Raw genomic sequence first — 7,467 nt, forward strand, 5'->3', positions numbered from 1 at the left:
CTCCTAAACTGCCAGTACAATTTCACTCCGACAGGGTTCAGACTAGCTCCCCACTTCCTGGGAACTAGCGACCTGACCCCACCGGAGTGAAGAGGGCAATCAGGGCCCCCCAGGAGGTCGGATGGTGGGAAGGTGGCGCCCCTGCGCATGGACACCCTGGCAGTGCCAGCCTGTGCCTCTTGGTACTGCCCAAGGGCAAAATGCCCATGCCCAGGGGGCACCTTGGCACTGCCCATCAGGCATGGGGCCGTGCCAAGGGGGTGGGACGTATTAGGGGTGAGGCCTATGGGGCAGGGCCAGCTGGAGGCGGGGCTTAGGTGTGATCGATGGGGGTGGGGGTCCCGCTGCCACTCTGCATTGGGATCGGTCGGGACTGAAGGGAGGCCAGCAATCGGGGTGGGCTGGTAGGGTGGTCTGCCTGGGGATCTACCTCCCGTGGTGGGGAGGGGGGGTGGCTGCCTCCTGCCGGGGGGGGGGGGGGGGGGAGTCTGTGGGTGTGTGGGGGTGTCTGTGTGGGGGTGGGGGGGGTGGTCTGCCTCCCATGAAGAGGGGGATCTGTCGAGGGGGATCGTCACTGCTGGGGTGGGGGGAGGGGGAGGGCGGGTGGGGCGGGGGCTGGAAATCGGGGTGCTCTGGGATAGGGGGACAGGTTGGCCCGGGAATGCTCGTGGGGGCCGTGATTGAGCCGTAGGCGTGTTGGGAGGGGCAGCACTGCGGGAGTGCCGGGCTGGCCAGTGATCGGGCTGGCCAGCAAAGTGCAGGCTGACAGTTTGGGGCCACTGCACATGAGCAGAGGCCCAGAACGGTCAGCGTCTGGAGTGAATAGGCCCCGCCCCCTGAGCTTTTAATGTGATTCACGATTGTGACCTCTGCATTGCACAGAGTGGGGGAGATTCTGGTCTGAACTCCCACTGAAAAAACTAACTTGATTTCCGTTAGTTTTCCCGTGAATTCAGCACTTAGAACTCTTTTAGGAGAACAGGGCACTAAAATGTAATGTTTAGGTCCAAAAGATATTCAAAAAGGCGAGCTAAATGTTAGCCTTTCTAAATAGAGGGCTAGAATATAAAGAAGAAGGATGTTTTCCTATCATTATATAGTCCTGGTTAGACCACTTCTGATATCTTATACACAGTTCTTCTTGAAAAGGATATATTAGCCTTGGCAGGAATGCAGCACAAATTCATTTAAATATTACCCGGGCTCCAAGTGTTAAATAATCAGCGGAGATTGGAAAAAACTAGCCATTTATTCCCTGGGTTATAAAAGGGTTAGAAGTGTTTTGGTTGTGATTTCTAGGATTTTGAAAGGAATTGAAAGACGAGATAGAAAAAAACCCTGTCCAACGATGGGGAATCCAGGACTGGAAGACTTAACTTGAAAGACAAATCCAGGTCATTCATAGAACATAGAACATAGAACATTACAGCGCAGAACAGGCCCTTCGGCCCACGATGTTGCACCGACCAGTTAAAAAAAAACTGTGACCCTCCAACCTAAACCAATTTCTTTTCGTCCATGAACCTATCTACGGATCTCTTAAACGCCCCCAAACTAGGCGCATTTACTACTGATGCTGGCAGGGCATTCCAATCCCTCACCACCCTCTGGGTAAAGAACCTACCCCTGACATCGGTTCTATAACTACCCCCCCTCAATTTAAAGCCATGCCCCCTCGTGCTGGATTTCTCCATCAGAGGAAAAAGGCTATCACTATCCACCCTATCTAAACCTCTAATCATCTTATATGTTTCAATAAGATCCCCTCTTAGCCGCCGCCTTTCCAGCGAAAACAATCCCAAATCCCTCAGCCTCTCCTCATAGGATCTCCCCTCCATACCAGGCAACATCCTGGTAAACCTCCTCTGCACCCTCTCCAAAGCCTCCACATCCTTCCTGTAATGTGGGGACCAGAACTGCACACAGTACTCCAAGTGCGGCCGCACCAGAGTTGTGTACAGTTGCAACATAACGCTACGACTCCTAAATTCAATCCCCCTACCAATAAACGCCAAGACACCATATGCCTTCTTAACAACCTTATCTACTTGATTCCCAACTTTCAGGGATCTATGCACACATACACCTAGATCCCTCTGCTCCTCCACACTATTCAAAGTCCTCCCGTTAGCCCTATACTCAACACATCTGTTATTCCTACCAAAGTGAATTACCTCACACTTCTCCGCATTAAACTCCATCCGCCACCTCTCGGCCCAACTTTGCAACCTGTCTAAGTCTTCCTGCAAACTACGACACCCTTCCTCACTGTCTACCACACCACCGACTTTGGTGTCATCAGCAAATTTGCTAATCCACCCAACTATACCCTCATCCAGATCATTAATAAATATTACAAACAGCAGTGGCCCCAAAACAGATCCCTGAGGTACACCACTTGTAACCGCACTCCATGATGAATATTTACTATCAACCACCACCCTCTGTTTCCTATCCGCTAGCCAATTCCTGATCCAATTTCCTAGATCACCCCCAATCCCATACATCTGCATTTTCTGCAGAAGCCTACCATGGTGAACCTTATCAAACGCCTTACTAAAATCCATATATACCACGTCCACTGCCTTGCCCCCATCCACCTCCTTGGTCACTTTCTCAAAAAACTCAATAAGGTTAGTAAGGCACGACCTACCTGCCACAAAACCATGCTGACTATCACCTATCAATTCATTACTCTCCAAATAACTATAAATCCTATCCCTTATAATTTTTTCCAACATCTTGCCGACAACAGAAGTGAGACTCACCGGTCTATAATTCCCGGGGAAGTCTCTGTTCCCCTTCTTAAACAATGGGACAACATTCGCTAACCTCCAATCTTCTGGTATTATACCAGAGGCCAACGACGACCTGAAGATCAGAGCCAGAGGCTCTGCAATCACTTCTCTTGCCTCCCAGAGAATCCTTGGATAAATCCCATCCGGACCAGGGGATTTATCTATTTTCAGACCCTCCAGAATATCCTGCACATCCTCCTTATCAACTGTAATACTGTCTATTCTACTCCCTTGCAACCCAGTGTCCTCCTCAGCTATATTCATGTCCCCTTGCGTGAACACCGAAGAGAAATATTGGTTCAATGCTTCACCAATCTCCTCCGGTTCCACACATAACTTCCCTCTGCCATCTATAACTGGCCCTAAACTTGCCCTAACCAACCTTCTGTTCTTGACATACCTATAGAACGCCTTAGGATTCTCTTTAACCCTATCCGCCAAAGTCTTCTCATGTCCCCTTTTAGCCCTTCTAAGCTCGCTCTTCAACTCCCTCTTAGCCAATCTAAAGCTTTCTAGTGCACTACCCGAGTGCTCACGTCTCATCCGAACATAAGCCTCCTTTTTCTTTTTAACCAACAAAGAAACTTTTTTGGTGCACCACGGTTCCCTAGCCCTACCAATTCCTCCTTGCCTGACAGGGACATACCTATCACAGACTCGCAGTAGCTGCTCCTTGAAAAAACTCCACATGTCGGACGTTCCCAGTCCCTGTAATCTCCTAGTCCAACCTATGTTTCCTAATTCTCTCCTAATAGCCTCATAATTACCCTTCCCCCAGCTAAAACCATTGGCCCGAGGTTCATGCCTATCCCTTTCCATCACTAAGGTGAACGTAACCGAATTGTGGTCACTATCACCAAAATGCACACCAACCTCCAAGTCTAGCACCTGGTCTGGCTCATTTCCCAGCACCAGATCCAATATAGCCTCACCTCTAGTTGGCCTGTCTACATACTGAGTCAAAAAACCTTCCTGCACGCTTTGAACAAAAACTGACCCCTCTAACGAGCTAGAGCTATAACAATTCCAGTCAATATTAGTCAAGTTAAAATCCCCCATAACAATTGCCCTATTACTTTCACTCCTAAGCAGGATTGACTCCGCAATCCTTTCCTCAACCTCTCTAGAACTTTTAGGAGGTCTATAAAAGACTCCCAACAGGGTGACCTCTCCTCTCCTATTTCTAATCTCCGCCCATACTACCTCAACAGATAAGTCCTCATCAAACCTCCTCTCTGACACTGTGATACAATCTCTGACCAATAATGCTACCCCTCCCCCTCTTCTACCTCCTTCCCTACTTCGACTAAAACATTTGAACCCCGGGACCTGCAGCATCCATTCCTGCCCCTGCTCTATCCATGTCTCTGAAATAGCCACAACATCGAAGTCCCAGGTACTGATCCACGCTGCAAGTTCACCCACTTTATTGCGAATACTCCTGGCATTGAAGTATACACATTTCAAACCCTGCTCCACCCCACCTCTGCAATGCCGTGCATTGCAGTCCCCATCCATGCATCCCTCACTTTCAGCCCCACTACTCAGGATCCCTCCCCCCCCCCGAATCAGTTTAAACCTCCCTGCATGGCCTTAGCAAATTTACCCCCCAGGATATTGGTCCCCTTCTGATTAAGGTGTAGACCATCCTTCTCATAGAGGTCACACCTTCCCCAGTACGAGCCCCAATTGCTTAAGTACCTGAACCCCTCCCTCCTGCACCATCCCCTCAGCCATGAATTCAAACCTTCCCTCTCCCTATTCCTCTCTAAACTATCCCGTGGTACAGGCAAGAGTCCAGAGATAACCACTCTGTCAGTCTTGGCCTTTAGTTTCCACCCCAACTCCATAAATCCCTGCCTAATATCCCCTTCCCCTATCTTCCCTATGTCGTGTGTCCCCACATGTACAATAACTTGTGGTTTATCTCCCTCCCCCCTAAGAGTCCTGAATACCCTGTCAGACACATCCCGGACCCCAGCCCCTGGTAGGCAACACACCAACCCTGAGTCCCTACCTTTAGTTCCGACCCTCCTATCTGTCTCCTTAATTGTGGAGTCCCCAATCACAAGGCCCAGTCTTTTACAGCCCCTAACCACCTGAGCTTTCTCACTCGGCTCACCCCCAGAGATCTGCTCTCTATGCTCAGTTGATTCCTCCTCAACTGTAGCCTCCAGCACCGAAAACCTATTATGGAGGGGAACCGCCCCAGGGGATTGTCTTCCCGATTGCTTCTTACCCCTCCTCCTGGCATTGACCCAAGCCTCATTTCTAGGAGTTACTATTTCTCTATAACTCCTATCAACTTCCACCTCCGCCTCCCGAATTATGCGGAGTTCCTCTACCTCCCCCTCCAGCTCCTTTACACGCTCCTCCAGAAGCTGCAATCTAATGCACTTCTTACAACTAAAATCTCCTGAAACACTACTGGATTTCCTCACCACATACATCCCACAGGAGATGCAGCATACTGCCTGAACTGCCATCCCTGAAGCCATTACCAGCAAGAAAAAAAGAAAACAAAAAACTTCCCCACACTTCCCCAACTGTCACTCTCCACTGCAGCCCGAGCAGCACTCCCTCACTGAGACACCAACTGTCACACTCTACTGCAGCCCGAGCAGCACTCCCTCACTGAGACACCAACTGTCACACTCACATTCAAGAGAGAAGTTAGGAAATTCTTGTTAAAGCAAAGGGTGGTAGGAGTGTGGAATTCTCTCTCATAAAAATCGGCAAATTGTTTTTAACTTTGAATCTGCAATTGATAGATATTTGTTAGCCAAGCAAAGTCAGGGATATGGAGCTAAAGTGCCAAGACAGAGGTAACTTAAGACAAAACATAATCTCATTGATACTAGAACAAGTTTGAAGGATTAAATGGCCTCCTGTCAATTTGATTTCATGTGATTTGATTTATTATTCTCACACGTATTAGCATACAGTGAAAAGTATTGTTTCTTGCGCGCTATACAGACAAAGCATACCGTTCACAGAGAAGGAAACGAGAGAGTGGAGAATGTAGTGTTACAGTCATAACTAGGGTGTAGAGAAAGATCAACTGAATGCAAGGTACGTCCATTCAAAAGTCTGATGGCAGCAGGGAAGAAACTGTTCTTGAATCGGTTGGTACGTGACCTCAGACTTTTGTATCTTTTTCCCGATGGAAGAAGGTGGAAGAGAGAATGTCCAGGGTGCGTGGGGTCCTTAATTATGCTGGCTGCTTTGCCGAGGCAGTGGGAAGTTTAAATAGAGTCAGTGGATGGGAAGCTGGTTTGTGTGATGGTTTGACCTACATTCACGACCTCTTTAGTTTCCTGTGGTCTTGGACAGAGCAGGAGCCATATCAAGCTGTGATACAGCCAGTAAGAATGCTTTCTATGGTGCATCTGTAAAAGTTGGTGAGAGTCATTATTCCTATGTCATTCCTATGTTTCCACCCATTACAATCCAGCCAGAGCATCCAAAGATTTCAACATGACTTTTGTCATGTCTGATTCTCGAGTTCTACTAGGTGGCACAACTGAGCAACAGCCACAACGCTGAAGGAAGTAAGGTGAAAAACAATATCTACTGTTATTTCCAAAGGCAGATGCAACTAGGTATGAAAAATATATTTACTTGTTTGATTGCAGGTGACCACCGGATGACACAGCAACAAACATTTCTGATTTGTTTTTTACCTTTAAATTAAGACATTTCTTCCTCTAACAAATCCAGGACAGTCATTGGCAGGCCCAGTGAAATAGTTGGGTATTGTGCACGGAATGCAATTTGTTAAGAATAACATCCAATATCTGAGGAAACCTGTGTTAAGGAGGCTCTGATTTGAAATTTGTGGGCAGAGAACATAGAACAGTACAGCACAGAACAGGCCCTTCGGCCCACGATGTTGTGCCGAGCTTTATCTGAAACCAAGATCAAGCTATCCCACTCCCTATCATCCTGGTGTGCTCCATGTGCCTATCCAATAACCGCTTAAATGTTTCTAAAGTGTCTGACTCCACTATCACTGCAGGCAGTCCATTCCACACCCCAACCACTCTCTGCGTAAAGAACCTACCTCTGATATCCGTCCTGTATCTCCCACCACGAACCCTATAGTTATGCCCCCTTGTAATAGCTCCATCCACCCGAGGAAATAGTCTTTGAACGTTCACTCTATCTATCCCCTTCATCATTTTATACACCTCTATTAAGTCTCCCCTCAGCCTCCTCCGCTCCAGAGAGAACAGCCCTAGCTCCCTCAACCTTTCCTCATATGACCTACCCTCCAAACCAGGCAGCATCCTGGTAAATCTCCTCTGCACTCTTTCCAGCGCTTCCACATCCTTCTTATAGTGAGGTGACCAGAACTGCACACAATATTCCAAATGTGGTCTCACCAAGGTCCTGTACAGTTGCAGCATAACCCCACGGCTCTTAAACTCCAACCCCCTGTTAATAAAAGCTAACACACTATAGGCCTTCTTCACAGCTCTATCCACTTGACTGGCAACCTTTAGAGATCTGTGGATATGGACCCCAAGATCTCTCTGTTCCTCCACAGTCTTCAGAACCCTACCTTTGACCCTGTAATCCACATTTAAATTAGTCCTACCAAAATGAATCACCTCACATTTATCAGGGTTAAACTCCATTTGCCATTTTTCAGCCCAGCTTTGCATCC

Source organism: Mustelus asterias, chromosome 18, assembly GCF_964213995.1.
Source record: "Mustelus asterias chromosome 18, sMusAst1.hap1.1, whole genome shotgun sequence".
NCBI lineage: Eukaryota > Metazoa > Chordata > Chondrichthyes > Carcharhiniformes > Triakidae > Mustelus > Mustelus asterias.